The following is a 16,820-nucleotide window of genomic DNA, read 5'->3' as shown; positions in this document are numbered from 1 at the left end:
TCAAAAAGGTTGAAAATTTTCACGACAGGATTTCGGCTTTAAAAAAGTCGAACATTTTCATGAAGTATTTCGGCTTCAAAAAAGTTGAACATTTTCACGACAGGAATTCGGCGTTAAAAAAGTCGAACATTTTCATGAAGTATTTCAGCTTCAAAAAAGTTGAAAATTTTCACGACAGGATTTCGGCGTTAAAAAAGTCAAACATTTTCATGAATTATTTAAGCTTCAAAAAAGTTGAAAATTTTCATGAAAAGATTTCGGCTTCAAAAAAGTTGAAAATTTTCATGAAAAGATTTCGGCTTCAAAAAAGTTGAACATTTTCACGACAGGATTTCGGCTAGAAAAAAGTCGAACATTTTCATGAAGTATTTCGGCTTCAAAAAAGTTGAACATTTTCATGAAGTATTTGGGCTTCAAAAAAGTTGAAAATTTTCACGACAGGATTTCGGCTTTAAAAAAGTCGAACATTTTCATGAAGTATTTCGGCTTCAAAAAAGTTGAACATTTTCATGAAGTATTTGGGCTTCAAAAAAGTTGAAAATTTTCACGACAGGATTTCGGCTTTAAAAAAGTCGAACATTTTCATGAAGTATTTCGGATTCAAAAAAGTTGAAAATTTTCACGACAGGAATTCGGCGTTAAAAAAGTCGACCATTTTCATGAAGTATTTCAGCTTCAAAAAAGTTGAAAATTTTCATGAAAAGATTTAGGCTTCAAAAAAGTTGAAAATTTTCATGAAAAGATTTCGGCTTCAAAAAAGTTGAAAATTTTAATGAAAAGATTTCGACTTCAAAAAAGTTGAAAATTTTCACGACAGGATTTTGGCTTTAAAAAAGTCGAACACTTTCATGAAGTATTTGGGCTTCAAAAAAGTTGAAAATTTTCACGACAAGATTTCGGCTTCAAAAAAGTTGAACATTTTCACGACAGGAATTCGGCGTTAAAAAAGTCGAACATTTTCATGAAGTATTTCAGCTTCAAAAAAGTTGAAAATTTTCACGACAGGATTTCGGCGTTAAAAAAGTCAAACATTTTCATGAATTATTTAAGCTTCAAAAAAGTTGAAAATTTTCATGAAAAGATTTCGGCTTCAAAAAAGTTGAAAATTTTCATGAAAAGATTTCGGCTTCAAAAAAGTTGAACATTTTCACGACAGGATTTCGGCTTCAAAAAAGTCGAACATTTTCATGAAGTATTTCGGCTTCAAAAAAGTTGAACATTTTCATGAAGTATTTGGGCTTCAAAAAAGTTGAAAATTTTCACGACAGGATTTCGGCTTTAAAAAAGTCGAACATTTTCATGAAGTATTTCGGCTTCAAAAAAGTTGAACATTTTCATGAAGTATTTGGGCTTCAAAAAAGTTGAAAATTTTCACGACAGGATTTCGGCTTTAAAAAAGTCGAACATTTTCATGAAGTATTTCGGATTCAAAAAAGTTGAAAATTTTCACGACAGGAATTCGGCGTTAAAAAAGTCGACCATTTTCATGAAGTATTTCAGCTTCAAAAAAGTTGAAAATTTTCATGAAAAGATTTAGGCTTCAAAAAAGTTGAAAATTTTCATGAAAAGATTTCGGCTTCAAAAAAGTTGAAAATTTTAATGAAAAGATTTCGACTTCAAAAAAGTTGAAAATTTTCACGACAGGATTTTGGCTTTAAAAAAGTCGAACACTTTCATGAAGTATTTGGGCTTCAAAAAAGTTGAAAATTTTCACGACAAGATTTCGGCTTCAAAAAAGTTGAAAATTTTCAAGAAAAGATTTCGGCTTCAAAAAAGTTGAAAATTTTCACGAAAAGATTTCGGCTTCAAAAAAGTTGAAAATTTTCACGACAGGATTTCGGCTTTAAAAAAGTCGAACATTTTCATGAAGTATTTCGGATTCAAAAAAGTTGAAAATTTTCACGACAGGATTTCGGCGTTAAAAAAGTCGAACATTTTCAGGAAGTATTTCAGCTTCAAAAAAGTTGAAAATTTTCATGAAAAGATTTAGGCTTCAAAAAAGTTGAAAATTTTCATGAAAAGATTTCGACTTCAAAAAAGTTGAAAATTTTCACGACAGGATTTTGGCTTTAAAAAAGTCGAACACTTTCATGAAGTATTTGGGCTTCAAAAAAGTTGAAAGTTTTCACGACAAGATTTCGGCTTCAAAAAAGTTGAAAATTTTCAAGAAAAGATTTCGGCTTCAAAAAAGTTAAAAATTTTCACGAAAAGATTTCGGCTTCAAAAAAGTTGAAAATTTTCACGACAGGATTTCGGCTTTAAAAAAGTCGAACATTTTCATGAAGTATTTCGGATTCAAAAAAGTTGAAAATTTTCACGACAGGATTTCGGCGTTAAAAAAGTCGAACATTTTCAGGAAGTATTTCAGCTTCAAAAAAGTTGAAAATTTTCATGAAAAGATTTCGGCTACAAAAAAGTTGAAAATTATCATGAAAAGATTTCGGATTCAAAAAAGTTGAAAATTTTCACGACCGGATTTCGGCTTTAAAAAAGTCGAATGTTTTCATGAAGTATTTGGGCTTCAAAAAAGTCGAACATTTTCATGAAGTATTTCGGATTCAAAAAAGTTGAAAATTTTCATGAAAAGATTTTGGCTTCAAAAAAGTTGAAAATTTTCATGAAAAGATTTCGGCTTCAAAAAAGTTGAAAATTTTCACGACAGGATTTCGGCTTTAAAAAAGTCGAACATTTTCATGAAGTATTTCAGCTTCAAAAAAGTTGAAAATTTTCATGAAAAGATTTCGGTTACAAAAAAGTTGAAAATTTTCACGACAGGATTTCGGCTTTAAAAAAGTCGATCATTTTCATGAAGTATTTCAGCTTCAAAAAAGTTGAAAATTTTCATGAAAAGATTTCGGCTTCAAAAAAGTTGAAAATTTTCATGAAAAGATTTCGGCTTCAAAAAAGTTGAAAATTTTCATGAAAAGATTTCGACTTCAAAAAAGTTGAAAATTTTCACGACAGGATTTTGGCTTTAAAAAAGTCGAACATTTTCATGAAGTATTTGGGCTTCAAAAAAGTTGAAAATTTTCACGACAGGATTTCGGCTTTAAAAAAGTCGAACATTTTCATGAAGTATTTCAGCTTCAAAAAAGTTGAAAATTTTCATGAAAAGATTTCGGCTTTAAAAAAGTTGAAAATTTTCATGAAAAGATTTCGGCTTCAAAAAAGTTGAAAATTTTCACGACAGGATTTCGGCTTTAGAAAAGTCGAACATTTTCATGAAGTATTTCAGCTTCAAAAAAGTTGAAAATTTTCATGAAAAGATTTCGGCTTCAAAAAAGTTGAAAATTTTCATGAAAAGATTTCGGCTTCAAAAAAGTTGAAAATTTTCATGAAAAGATTTCGGCTTCAAAAAAGTTGAAAATTTTCATGAAAAGATTTCGGCTTCAAAAAAGTTGAAAATTTTCATGAAAAGATTTCGACTTCAAAAAAGTTGAAAATTTTCACGACAGGATTTTGGCTTTAAAAAAGTCGAACATTTTCATGAAGTATTTGGGCTTCAAAAAAGTTGAAAATTTTCACGACAGGATTTCGGCTTTAAAAAAGTCGAACATTTTCATGAAGTATTTCAGCTTCAAAAAAGTTGAAAATTTTCATGAAAAGATTTCGGCTTTAAAAAAGTTGAAAATTTTCATGAAAAGATTTCGGTTACAAAAAAGTTGAAAATTTTCACGACAGGATTTCGGCTTTAGAAAAGTCGAACATTTTCATGAAGTATTTCAGCTTCAAAAAAGTTGAAAATTTTCATGAAAAGATTTCGGCTTCAAAAAAGTTGAAAATTTTCATGAAAAGATTTCGGCTTCAAAAAAGTTGAAAATTTTCATGAAAAGATTTCGACTTCAAAAAAGTTGAAAATTTTCACGACAGGATTTCGGCTTTAAAAAAGTCGAACATTTTCATGAAGTATTTCAGCTTCAAAAAAGTTGAAAATTTTCATGAAAAGATTTCGGCTTTAAAAAAGTTGAAAATTTTCATGAAAAGATTTCGGCTTCAAAAAAGTTGAAAATTTTCACGACAGGATTTCGGCTTTAAAAAAGTCGAACATTTTCATGAAGTATTTCAGCTTCAAAAAAGTTGAAAATTTTCATAAAAAGATTTCGGCTTCAAAAAAGTTGAAAATTTTCATGAAAAGATTTCGGCTTCAAAAAAGTTGAAAATTTTCACGACAGGATTTCGGCTTAAAAAAAGTCGAACATTTTCATGAAGTATTTCAGCTTCAAAAAAGTTGAAAATTTTCATGAAAAGATTTAGGCTTCAAAAAAGTTGAAAATTTTCACGACAAGATTTCGGCTTTAAAAAAGTCGAACATTTTCAGGAAGTATTTCAGCTTCAAAAGAGTTGAAAATTTTCATGAAAAGATTTCGGCTACAAAAAAGTTGAAAATTATCATGAAAAGATTTCGGCTTCAAAAAAGTTGAAAATTTTCACGACCGGATTTCGGCTTTAAAAAAGTCGAATGTTTTCATGAAGTATTTGGGCTTCAAAAAAGTCGAACATTTTCATGAAGTATTTCGGATTCAAAAAAGTTGAAAATTTTCATGAAAAGATTTTGGCTTTAAAAAAGTCGAACATTTTCATGAAGTATTTCAGCTTCAAAAAAGTTGAAAATTTTCATGAAAAGATTTCGGTTACAAAAAAGTTGAAAATTTTCACGACAGGATTTCGGCTTTAAAAAAGTCGAACATTTTCATGAAGTATTTCAGCTTCAAAAAAGTTGAAAATTTTCATGAAAAGATTTCGGCTTCAAAAAAGTTGAAAATTTTCATGAAAAGATTTCGGCTTCAAAAAAGTTGAAAATTTTCATGAAAAGATTTCGACTTCAAAAAAGTTGAAAATTTTCACGACAGGATTTTGGCTTTAAAAAAGTCGAACATTTTCATGAAGTATTTGGGCTTCAAAAAAGTTGAAAATTTTCACGACAGGATTTCGGCTTTAAAAAAGTCGAACATTTTCATGAAGTATTTCAGCTTCAAAAAAGTTGAAAATTTTCATGAAAAGATTTCGGCTTTAAAAAAGTTGAAAATTTTCATGAAAAGATTTCGGCTTCAAAAAAGTTGAAAATTTTCTGGACAGGATTTCGGCTTTAAAAAAGTCGAACATTTTCATGAAGTATTTCAGCTTCAAAAAAGTTGAACATTTTCATAAAAAGATTTCGGCTTCAAAAAAGTTGAAAATTTTCATGAAAAGATTTCGGCTTCAAAAAAGTTGAAAATTTTCACGACAGGATTTCGGCTTTAAAAAAGTCGAACATTTTCATGAAGTATTTCAGCTTCAAAAAAGTTGAAAATTTTCATGAAAAGATTTCGGCTTCAAAAAAGTTGAAAATTTTCACGACAGGATTTTGGCTTTAAAAAAGTCGAACATTTTCATGAAGTATTTCGGATTCAAAAAAGTTGAAAATTTTCACGACAGGAATTCGGCGTTAAAAAAGTCGAACATTTTCATGAAGTATTTCAGCTTCAAAAAAGTTGAAAATTTTCATGAAAAGATTTAGGCTTCAAAAAAGTTGAAAATTTTCATGAAAAGATTTCGGCTTCAAAAAAGTTGAAAATTTTCATGAAAAGATTTCGACTTCAAAAAAGTTGAAAATTTTCACGACAGGATTTTGGCTTTAAAAAAGTCGAACACTTTCATGAAGTATTTGGGCTTCAAAAAAGTTGAAAATTTTCACGACAAGATTTCGGCTTCAAAAAAGTTGAAAATTTTCAAGAAAAGATTTCGGCTTCAAAAAAGTTGAAAATTTTCACGAAAAGATTTCGGCTTCAAAAAAGTTGAAAATTTTCACGACAGGATTTCGGCTTTAAAAAAGTCGAACATTTTCATGAAGTATTTCGGATTCAAAAAAGTTGAAAATTTTCACGACAGGATTTCGGCGTTAAAAAAGTCGAACATTTTCAGGAAGTATTTCAGCTTCAAAAAAGTTGAAAATTTTCATGAAAAGATTTCGGCTACAAAAAAGTTGAAAATTATCATGAAAAGATTTCGGATTCAAAAAAGTTGAAAATTTTCACGACCGGATTTCGGCTTTAAAAAAGTCGAATGTTTTCATGAAGTATTTGGGCTTCAAAAAAGTCGAACATTTTCATGAAGTATTTCGGATTCAAAAAAGTTGAAAATTTTCATGAAAAGATTTTGGCTTCAAAAAAGTTGAAAATTTTCATGAAAAGATTTCGGCTTCAAAAAAGTTGAAAATTTTCACGACAGGATTTCGGCTTTAAAAAAGTCGAATATTTTCATGAAGTATTTCAGCTTCAAAAAAGTTGAAAATTTTCATGAAAAGATTTCGGTTACAAAAAAGTTGAAAATTTTCACGACAGGATTTCGGCTTTAAAAAAGTCGAACATTTTCATGAAGTATTTCAGCTTCAAAAAAGTTGAAAATTTTCATGAAAAGATTTCGGCTTCAAAAAAGTTGAAAATTTTCATGAAAAGATTTCGGCTTCAAAAAAGTTGAAAATTTTCATGAAAAGATTTCGACTTCAAAAAAGTTGAAAATTTTCACGACAGGATTTTGGCTTTAAAAAAGTCGAACATTTTCATGAAGTATTTGGGCTTCAAAAAAGTTGAAAATTTTCACGACAGGATTTCGGTTTTAAAAAAGTCGAACATTTTCATGAAGTATTTCAGCTTCAAAAAAGTTGAAAATTTTCATGAAAAGATTTCGGCTTTAAAAAAGTTGAAAATTTTCATGAAAAGATTTCGGCTTCAAAAAAGTTGAAAATTTTCACGACAGGATTTCGGCTTTAAAAAAGTCGAACATTTTCATGAAGTATTTCAGCTTCAAAAAAGTTGAAAATTTTCATGAAAAGATTTCGGTTACAAAAAAGTTGAAAATTTTCACGACAGGATTTCGGCTTTAGAAAAGTCGAACATTTTCATGAAGTATTTCAGCTTCAAAAAAGTTGAAAATTTTCATGAAAAGATTTCGGCTTCAAAAAAGTTGAAAATTTTCATGAAAAGATTTCGGCTTCAAAAAAGTTGAAAATTTTCATGAAAAGATTTCGACTTCAAAAAAGTTGAAAATTTTCACGACAGGATTTCGGCTTTAAAAAAGTCGAACATTTTCATGAAGTATTTCAGCTTCAAAAAAGTTGAAAATTTTCATGAAAAGATTTCGGCTTTAAAAAAGTTGAAAATTTTCATGAAAAGATTTCGGCTTCAAAAAAGTTGAAAATTTTCACGACAGGATTTCGGCTTTAAAAAAGTCGAACATTTTCATGAAGTATTTCAGCTTCAAAAAAGTTGAAAATTTTCATAAAAAGATTTCGGCTTCAAAAAAGTTGAAAATTTTCATGAAAAGATTTCGGCTTCAAAAAAGTTGAAAATTTTCACAACAGGATTTCGGCTTTAAAAAAGTCGAACATTTTCATGAAGTATTTCAGCTTCAAAAAAGTTGAAAATTTTCATGAAAAGATTTAGGCTTCAAAAAAGTTGAAAATTTTCACGACAAGATTTCGGCTTTAAAAAAGTCGAACATTTTCAGGAAGTATTTCAGCTTCAAAAGAGTTGAAAATTTTCATGAAAAGATTTCGGCTACAAAAAAGTTGAAAATTATCATGAAAAGATTTTGGCTTCAAAAAAGTTGAAAATTTTCATGAAAAGATTTCGGCTTCAAAAAAGTTGAAAATTTTCACGACAGGATTTCGGCTTTAAAAAAGTCGAACATTTTCATGAAGTATTTCAGCTTCAAAAAAGTTGAAAATTTTCATGAAAAGATTTCGGTTACAAAAAAGTTGAAAATTTTCACGACAGGATTTCGGCTTTAAAAAAGTCGAACATTTTCATGAAGTATTTCAGCTTCAAAAAAGTTGAAAATTTTCATGAAAAGATTTCGGCTTCAAAAAAGTTGAAAATTTTCATGAAAAGATTTCGGCTTCAAAAAAGTTGAAAATTTTCATGAAAAGATTTCGACTTCAAAAAAGTTGAAAATTTTCACGACAGGATTTTGGCTTTAAAAAAGTCGAACATTTTCATGAAGTATTTGGGCTTCAAAAAAGTTGAAAATTTTCACGACAGGATTTCGGCTTTAAAAAAGTCGAACATTTTCATGAAGTATTTCAGCTTCAAAAAAGTTGAAAATTTTCATGAAAAGATTTCGGCTTTAAAAAAGTTGAAAATTTTCATGAAAAGATTTCGGCTTCAAAAAAGTTGAAAATTTTCTGGACAGGATTTCGGCTTTAAAAAAGTCGAACATTTTCATGAAGTATTTCAGCTTCAAAAAAGTTGAACATTTTCATAAAAAGATTTCGGCTTCAAAAAAGTTGAAAATTTTCATGAAAAGATTTCGGCTTCAAAAAAGTTGAAAATTTTCACGACAGGATTTCGGCTTTAAAAAAGTCGAACATTTTCATGAAGTATTTCAGCTTCAAAAAAGTTGAAAATTTTCATGAAAAGATTTCGGCTACAAAAAAGTTGAAAATTTTCATGAAAAGATTTCGGCTTCAAAAAAGTTGAAAATTTTCACGACAGGATTTCGGCTTTAAAAAAGTCGAACATTTTCATGAAGTATTTCGGATTCAAAAAAGTTGAAAATTTTCACGACAGGAATTCGGCGTTAAAAAAGTCGAACATTTTCATGAAGTATTTCAGCTTCAAAAAAGTTGAAAATTTTCATGAAAAGATTTAGGCTTCAAAAAAGTTGAAAATTTTCATGAAAAGATTTCGGCTTCAAAAAAGTTGAAAATTTTCATGAAAAGATTTCGACTTCAAAAAAGTTGAAAATTTTCACGACAGGATTTTGGCTTTAAAAAAGTCGAAAATTTTCATGAAGTATTTGGGCTTCAAAAAAGTTGAAAATTTTCACGACAGGATTTCGGCTTTAAAAAAGTCGAACATTTTCATGAAGTATTTCGGCTTCAAAAAAGTTGAACATTTTCATGAAGTATTTGGGCTTCAAAAAAGTTGAAAATTTTCACGACAGGATTTCGGCTTTAAAAAAGTCGAACATTTTCATGAAGTATTTCGGATTCAAAAAAGTTGAAAATTTTCACGACAGGAATTCGGCGTTAAAAAAGTCGACCATTTTCATGAAGTATTTCAGCTTCAAAAAAGTTGAAAATTTTCATGAAAAGATTTAGGCTTCAAAAAAGTTGAAAATTTTCACGAAAAGATTTCGGCTTCAAAAAAGTTGAAAATTTTCACGACAGGATTTCGGCTTTAAAAAAGTCGAACATTTTCATGAAGTATTTCGGATTCAAAAAAGTTGAAAATTTTCACGACAGGATTTCGGCGTTAAAAAAGTCGAACATTTTCAGGAAGTATTTCAGCTTCAAAAAAGTTGAAAATTTTCATGAAAAGATTTAGGCTTCAAAAAAGTTGAAAATTTTCATGAAAAGATTTCGGCTTCAAAAAAGTTGAAAATTTTCATGAAAAGATTTCGACTTCAAAAAAGTTGAAAATTTTCACGACAGGATTTTGGCTTTAAAAAAGTCGAACACTTTCATGAAGTATTTGGGCTTCAAAAAAGTTGAAAATTTTCACGACAAGATTTCGGCTTCAAAAAAGTTGAAAATTTTCAAGAAAAGATTTCGGCTTCAAAAAAGTTGAAAATTTTCACGAAAAGATTTCGGCTTCAAAAAAGTTGAAAATTTTCACGACAGGATTTCGGCTTTAAAAAAGTCGAACATTTTCATGAAGTATTTCGGATTCAAAAAAGTTGAAAATTTTCACGACAGGATTTCGGCGTTAAAAAAGTCGAACATTTTCAGGAAGTATTTCAGCTTCAAAAAAGTTGAAAATTTTCATGAAAAGATTTCGGCTACAAAAAAGTTGAAAATTATCATGAAAAGATTTCGGATTCAAAAAAGTTGAAAATTTTCACGACCGGATTTCGGCTTTAAAAAAGTCGAATGTTTTCATGAAGTATTTGGGCTTCAAAAAAGTCGAACATTTTCATGAAGTATTTCGGATTCAAAAAAGTTGAAAATTTTCATGAAAAGATTTTGGCTTCAAAAAAGTTGAAAATTTTCATGAAAAGATTTCGGCTTCAAAAAAGTTGAAAATTTTCACGACAGGATTTCGGCTTTAAAAAAGTCGAACATTTTCATGAAGTATTTCAGCTTCAAAAAAGTTGAAAATTTTCATGAAAAGATTTCGGTTACAAAAAAGTTGAAAATTTTCACGACAGGATTTCGGCTTTAAAAAAGTCGAACATTTTCATGAAGTATTTCAGCTTCAAAAAAGTTGAAAATTTTCATGAAAAGATTTCGGCTTCAAAAAAGTTGAAAATTTTCATGAAAAGATTTCGGCTTCAAAAAAGTTGAAAATTTTCATGAAAAGATTTCGACATCAAAAAAGTTGAAAATTTTCACGACAGGATTTTGGCTTTAAAAAAGTCGAACATTTTCATGAAGTATTTGGGCTTCAAAAAAGTTGAAAATTTTCATGAAAAGATTTCGGCTTTAAAAAAGTTGAAAATTTTCATGAAAAGATTTCGGCTTCAAAAAAGTTGAAAATTTTCACGACAGGATTTCGGCTTTAAAAAAGTCGAACATTTTCATGAAGTATTTCAGCTTCAAAAAAGTTGAAAATTTTCATGAAAAGATTTCGGTTACAAAAAAGTTGAAAATTTTCACGACAGGATTTCGGCTTTAGAAAAGTCGAACATTTTCATGAAGTATTTCAGCTTCAAAAAAGTTGAAAATTTTCATGAAAAGATTTCGGCTTCAAAAAAGTTGAAAATTTTCATGAAAAGGTTTCGGCTTCAAAAAAGTTGAAAATTTTCATGAAAAGATTTCGACTTCAAAAAAGTTGAAAATTTTCACGACAGGATTTCGGCTTTAAAAAAGTCGAACATTTTCATGAAGTATTTCAGCTTCAAAAAAGTCGAAAATTTTCATGAAAAGATTTCGGCTTTAAAAAAGTTGAAAATTTTCATGAAAAGATTTCGGCTTCAAAAAAGTTGAAAATTTTCACGACAGGATTTCGGCTTTAAAAAAGTCGAACATTTTCATGAAGTATTTCAGCTTCAAAAAAGTTGAAAATTTTCATAAAAAGATTTCGGCTTCAAAAAAGTTGAAAATTTTCATGAAAAGATTTCGGCTTCAAAAAAGTTGAAAATTTTCACGACAGGATTTCGGCTTTAAAAAAGTCGAACATTTTCATGAAGTATTTCAGCTTCAAAAAAGTTGAAAATTTTCATGAAAAGATTTCGGCTTCAAAAAAGTTGAAAATTTTCATGAAAAGATTTCGGCTTCAAAAAAGTTGAAAATTTTCATGAAAAGATTTCGACTTCAAAAAAGTTGAAAATTTTCACGACAGGATTTCGGCTTTAAAAAAGTCGAACATTTTCATGAAGTATTTCAGCTTCAAAAAAGTTGAAAATTTTCATGAAAAGATTTCGGCTTTAAAAAAGTTGAAAATTTTCATGAAAAGATTTCGGCTTCAAAAAAGTTGAAAATTTTCACGACAGGATTTCGGCTTTAAAAAAGTCGAACATTTTCATGAAGTATTTCAGCTTCAAAAAAGTTGAAAATTTTCATAAAAAGATTTCGGCTTCAAAAAAGTTGAAAATTTTCATGAAAAGATTTCGGCTTCAAAAAAGTTGAAAATTTTCACGACAGGATTTCGGCTTTAAAAAAGTCGAACATTTTCATGAAGTATTTCAGCTTCAAAAAAGTTGAAAATTTTCATGAAAAGATTTAGGCTTCAAAAAAGTTGAAAATTTTCACGACAAGATTTCGGCTTTAAAAAAGTCGAACATTTTCAGGAAGTATTTCAGCTTCAAAAGAGTTGAAAATTTTCATGAAAAGATTTCGGCTACAAAAAAGTTGAAAATTTTCATGAAAAGATTTCGGCTTCAAAAAAGTTGAAAATTTTCATGAAAAGATTTCGACTTCAAAAAAGTTGAAAATTTTCACGACAGGATTTTGGCTTTAAAAAAGTCGAAAATTTTCATGAAGTATTTGGGCTTCAAAAAAGTTGAAAATTTTCACGACAGGATTTCGGCTTTAAAAAAGTCGAACATTTTCATGAAGTATTTCGGCTTCAAAAAAGTTGAACATTTTCATGAAGTATTTGGGCTTCAAAAAAGTTGAAAATTTTCACGACAGGATTTCGGCTTTAAAAAAGTCGAACATTTTCATGAAGTATTTCGGATTCAAAAAAGTTGAAAATTTTCACGACAGGAATTCGGCGTTAAAAAAGTCGACCATTTTCATGAAGTATTTCAGCTTCAAAAAAGTTGAAAATTTTCATGAAAAGATTTAGGCTTCAAAAAAGTTGAAAATTTTCACGAAAAGATTTCGGCTTCAAAAAAGTTGAAAATTTTCACGACAGGATTTCGGCTTTAAAAAAGTCGAACATTTTCATGAAGTATTTCGGATTCAAAAAAGTTGAAAATTTTCACGACAGGATTTCGGCGTTAAAAAAGTCGAACATTTTCAGGAAGTATTTCAGCTTCAAAAAAGTTGAAAATTTTCATGAAAAGATTTAGGCTTCAAAAAAGTTGAAAATTTTCATGAAAAGATTTCGGCTTCAAAAAAGTTGAAAATTTTCATGAAAAGATTTCGACTTCAAAAAAGTTGAAAATTTTCACGACAGGATTTTGGCTTTAAAAAAGTCGAACACTTTCATGAAGTATTTGGGCTTCAAAAAAGTTGAAAATTTTCACGACAAGATTTCGGCTTCAAAAAAGTTGAAAATTTTCAAGAAAAGATTTCGGCTTCAAAAAAGTTGAAAATTTTCACGAAAAGATTTCGGCTTCAAAAAAGTTGAAAATTTTCACGACAGGATTTCGGCTTTAAAAAAGTCGAACATTTTCATGAAGTATTTCGGATTCAAAAAAGTTGAAAATTTTCACGACAGGATTTCGGCGTTAAAAAAGTCGAACATTTTCAGGAAGTATTTCAGCTTCAAAAAAGTTGAAAATTTTCATGAAAAGATTTCGGCTACAAAAAAGTTGAAAATTATCATGAAAAGATTTCGGATTCAAAAAAGTTGAAAATTTTCACGACCGGATTTCGGCTTTAAAAAAGTCGAATGTTTTCATGAAGTATTTGGGCTTCAAAAAAGTCGAACATTTTCATGAAGTATTTCGGATTCAAAAAAGTTGAAAATTTTCATGAAAAGATTTTGGCTTCAAAAAAGTTGAAAATTTTCATGAAAAGATTTCGGCTTCAAAAAAGTTGAAAATTTTCACGACAGGATTTCGGCTTTAAAAAAGTCGAACATTTTCATGAAGTATTTCAGCTTCAAAAAAGTTGAAAATTTTCATGAAAAGATTTCGGTTACAAAAAAGTTGAAAATTTTCACGACAGGATTTCGGCTTTAAAAAAGTCGAACATTTTCATGAAGTATTTCAGCTTCAAAAAAGTTGAAAATTTTCATGAAAAGATTTCGGCTTCAAAAAAGTTGAAAATTTTCATGAAAAGATTTCGGCTTCAAAAAAGTTGAAAATTTTCATGAAAAGATTTCGGCTTCAAAAAAGTTGAAAATTTTCATGAAAAGATTTCGACTTCAAAAAAGTTGAAAATTTTCACGACAGGATTTCGGCTTTAAAAAAGTCGAACATTTTCATGAAGTATTTCAGCTTCAAAAAAGTTGAAAATTTTCATGAAAAGATTTCGGCTTTAAAAAAGTTGAAAATTTTCATGAAAAGATTTCGGCTTCAAAAAAGTTGAAAATTTTCACGACAGGATTTCGGCTTTAAAAAAGTCGAACATTTTCATGAAGTATTTCAGCTTCAAAAAAGTTGAAAATTTTCATGAAAAGATTTCGGCTTCAAAAAAGTTGAAAATTTTCATGAAAAGATTTCGGCTTCAAAAAAGTTGAAAATTTTCATGAAAAGATTTCGGCTTCAAAAAAGTTGAAAATTTTCACGACAGGATTTCGGCTTTAAAAAAGTCGAACATTTTCATGAAGTATTTCAGCTTCAAAAAAGTTGAAAATTTTCATGAAAAGATTTCGGCTTTAAAAAAGTTGAAAATTTTCATGAAAAGATTTCGGCTTCAAAAAAGTTGAAAATTTTCACGACAGGATTTCGGCTTTAAAAAAGTCGAACATTTTCATGAAGTATTTCAGCTTCAAAAAAGTTGAAAATTTTCATAAAAAGATTTCGGCTTCAAAAAAGTTGAAAATTTTCATGAAAAGATTTCGGCTTCAAAAAAGTTGAAAATTTTCACGACAGGATTTCGGCTTTAAAAAAGTCGAACATTTTCATGAAGTATTTCAGCTTCAAAAAAGTTGAAAATTTTCATGAAAAGATTTCGGCTTTAAAAAAGTTGAAAATTTTCATGAAAAGATTTCGGCTTCAAAAAAGTTGAAAATTTTCACGACAGGATTTCGGCTTTAAAAAAGTCGAACATTTTCATGAAGTATTTCAGCTTCAAAAAAGTTGAAAATTTTCATAAAAAGATTTCGGCTTCAAAAAAGTTGAAAATTTTCATGAAAAGATTTCGGCTTCAAAAAAGTTGAAAATTTTCACGACAGGATTTCGGCTTTAAAAAAGTCGAACATTTTCATGAAGTATTTCAGCTCCAAAAAAGTTGAAAATTTTCATGAAAAGATTTCGGCTTCAAAAAAGTTGAAAATTTTCATGAAAAGATTTCGGCTTCAAAAAAGTTGAAAATTTTCATGAAAAGATTTCGACTTCAAAAAAGTTGAAAATTTTCACGACAGGATTTCGGCTTTAAAAAAGTCGAACATTTTCATGAAGTATTTCAGCTTCAAAAAAGTTGAAAATTTTCATGAAAAGATTTCGGCTTTAAAAAAGTTGAAAATTTTCATGAAAAGATTTCGGCTTCAAAAAAGTTGAAAATTTTCACGACAGGATTTCGGCTTTAAAAAAGTCGAACATTTTCATGAAGTATTTCAGCTTCAAAAAAGTTGAAAATTTTCATAAAAAGATTTCGGCTTCAAAAAAGTTGAAAATTTTCATGAAAAGATTTCGGCTTCAAAAAAGTTGAAAATTTTCACGACAGGATTTCGGCTTTAAAAAAGTCGAACATTTTCATGAAGTATTTCAGCTTCAAAAAAGTTGAAAATTTTCATGAAAAGATTTAGGCTTCAAAAAAGTTGAAAATTTTCACGACAAGATTTCGGCTTTAAAAAAGTCGAACATTTTCAGGAAGTATTTCAGCTTCAAAAGAGTTGAAAATTTTCATGAAAAGATTTCGGCTACAAAAAAGTTGAAAATTATCATGAAAAGATTTCGGCTTCAAAAAAGTTGAAAATTTTCACGACCGGATTTCGGCTTTAAAAAAGTCGAATGTTTTCATGAAGTATTTGGGCTTCAAAAAAGTCGAACATTTTCATGAAGTATTTCGGATTCAAAAAAGTTGAAAATTTTCATGAAAAGATTTTGGCTTCAAAAAAGTTGAAAATTTTCATGAAAAGATTTCGGCTTCAAAAAAGTTGAAAATTTTCACGACAGGATTTCGGCTTTAAAAAAGTCGAACATTTTCATGAAGTATTTCAGCTTCAAAAAAGTTGAAAATTTTCATGAAAAGATTTCGGTTACAAAAAAGTTGAAAATTTTCACGACAGGATTTCGGCTTTAAAAAAGTCGAACATTTTCATGAAGTATTTCGGCTTCAAAAAAGTTGAAAATTTTCATGAAAAGATTTCGGCTTCAAAAAAGTTGAAAATTTTCACGACAGGATTTCGGCTTTAAAAAAGTCGAACATTTTCATGAAGTATTTCAGCTTCAAAAAAGTTGAAAATTTTCATGAAAAGATTTCGGCTACAAAAAAGTTGAAAATTTTCATGAAAAGATTTCGGCTTCAAAAAAGTTGAAAATTTTCACGACAGGATTTCGGCTTTAAAAAAGTCGAACATTTTCATGAAGTATTTCGGATTCAAAAAAGTTGAAAATTTTCACGACAGGAATTCGGCGTTAAAAAAGTCGAACATTTTCATGAAGTATTTCAGCTTCAAAAAAGTTGAAAATTTTCATGAAAAGATTTAGGCTTCAAAAAAGTTGAAAATTTTCATGAAAAGATTTCGGCTTCAAAAAAGTTGAAAATTTTCATGAAAAGATTTCGACTTCAAAAAAGTTGAAAATTTTCACGACAGGATTTTGGCTTTAAAAAAGTCGAAAATTTTCATGAAGTATTTGGGCTTCAAAAAAGTTGAAAATTTTCACGACAGGATTTCGGCTTTAAAAAAGTCGAACATTTTCATGAAGTATTTCTGCTTCAAAAAAGTTGAAAATTTTCAAGAAAAGATTTCGGCTTCAAAAAAGTTGAAAATTTTCACGAAAAGATTTCGGCTTCAAAAAAGTTGAAAATTTTCACGACAGGATTTCGGCTTTAAAAAAGTCGAACATTTTCATGAAGTATTTCGGATTCAAAAAAGTTGAAAATTTTCACGACAGGATTTCGGCGTTAAAAAAGTCGAACATTTTCATGAAGTATTTCAGCTTCAAAAAAGTTGAAAATTTTCATGAAAAGATTTCGGCTTCAAAAAAGTTGAAAATTTTCATGAAAAGATTTCGGCTTTAAAAAAGTTGAAAATTTTCACGACAGGATTTCGGCTTTGAAAAAGTCGAACATTTTCATGAAGTATTTCAGCTTCAAAAAAGTTGAAAATTTTCATGAAAAGATTTCGGCTACAAAAAAGTTGAAAATTTTCATGAAAAGATTTCGGCTTCAAAAAAGTTGAAAATTTTCATGAAAAGATTTCGACTTCAAAAAAGTTGAAAATTTTCACGACAGGATTTTGGCTTTAAAAAAGTCGAACATTTTCATGAAGTATTTGGGCTTCAAAAAAGTTGAAAATTTTCACGACAGGATTTCGGCTTTAAAAAAGTCGAACATTTTCATGAAGTATTTCAGCTTCAAAAAAGTTGAAAATTTTCATGAAAAGATTTCGGCTTTAAAA

Source organism: Labrus mixtus, chromosome 21 (assembly GCF_963584025.1).
Source record: "Labrus mixtus chromosome 21, fLabMix1.1, whole genome shotgun sequence".
NCBI classification, from domain to species: Eukaryota; Metazoa; Chordata; class Actinopteri; order Labriformes; family Labridae; genus Labrus; species Labrus mixtus.
Note: the sequence above shows the minus strand (reverse complement) of the source record.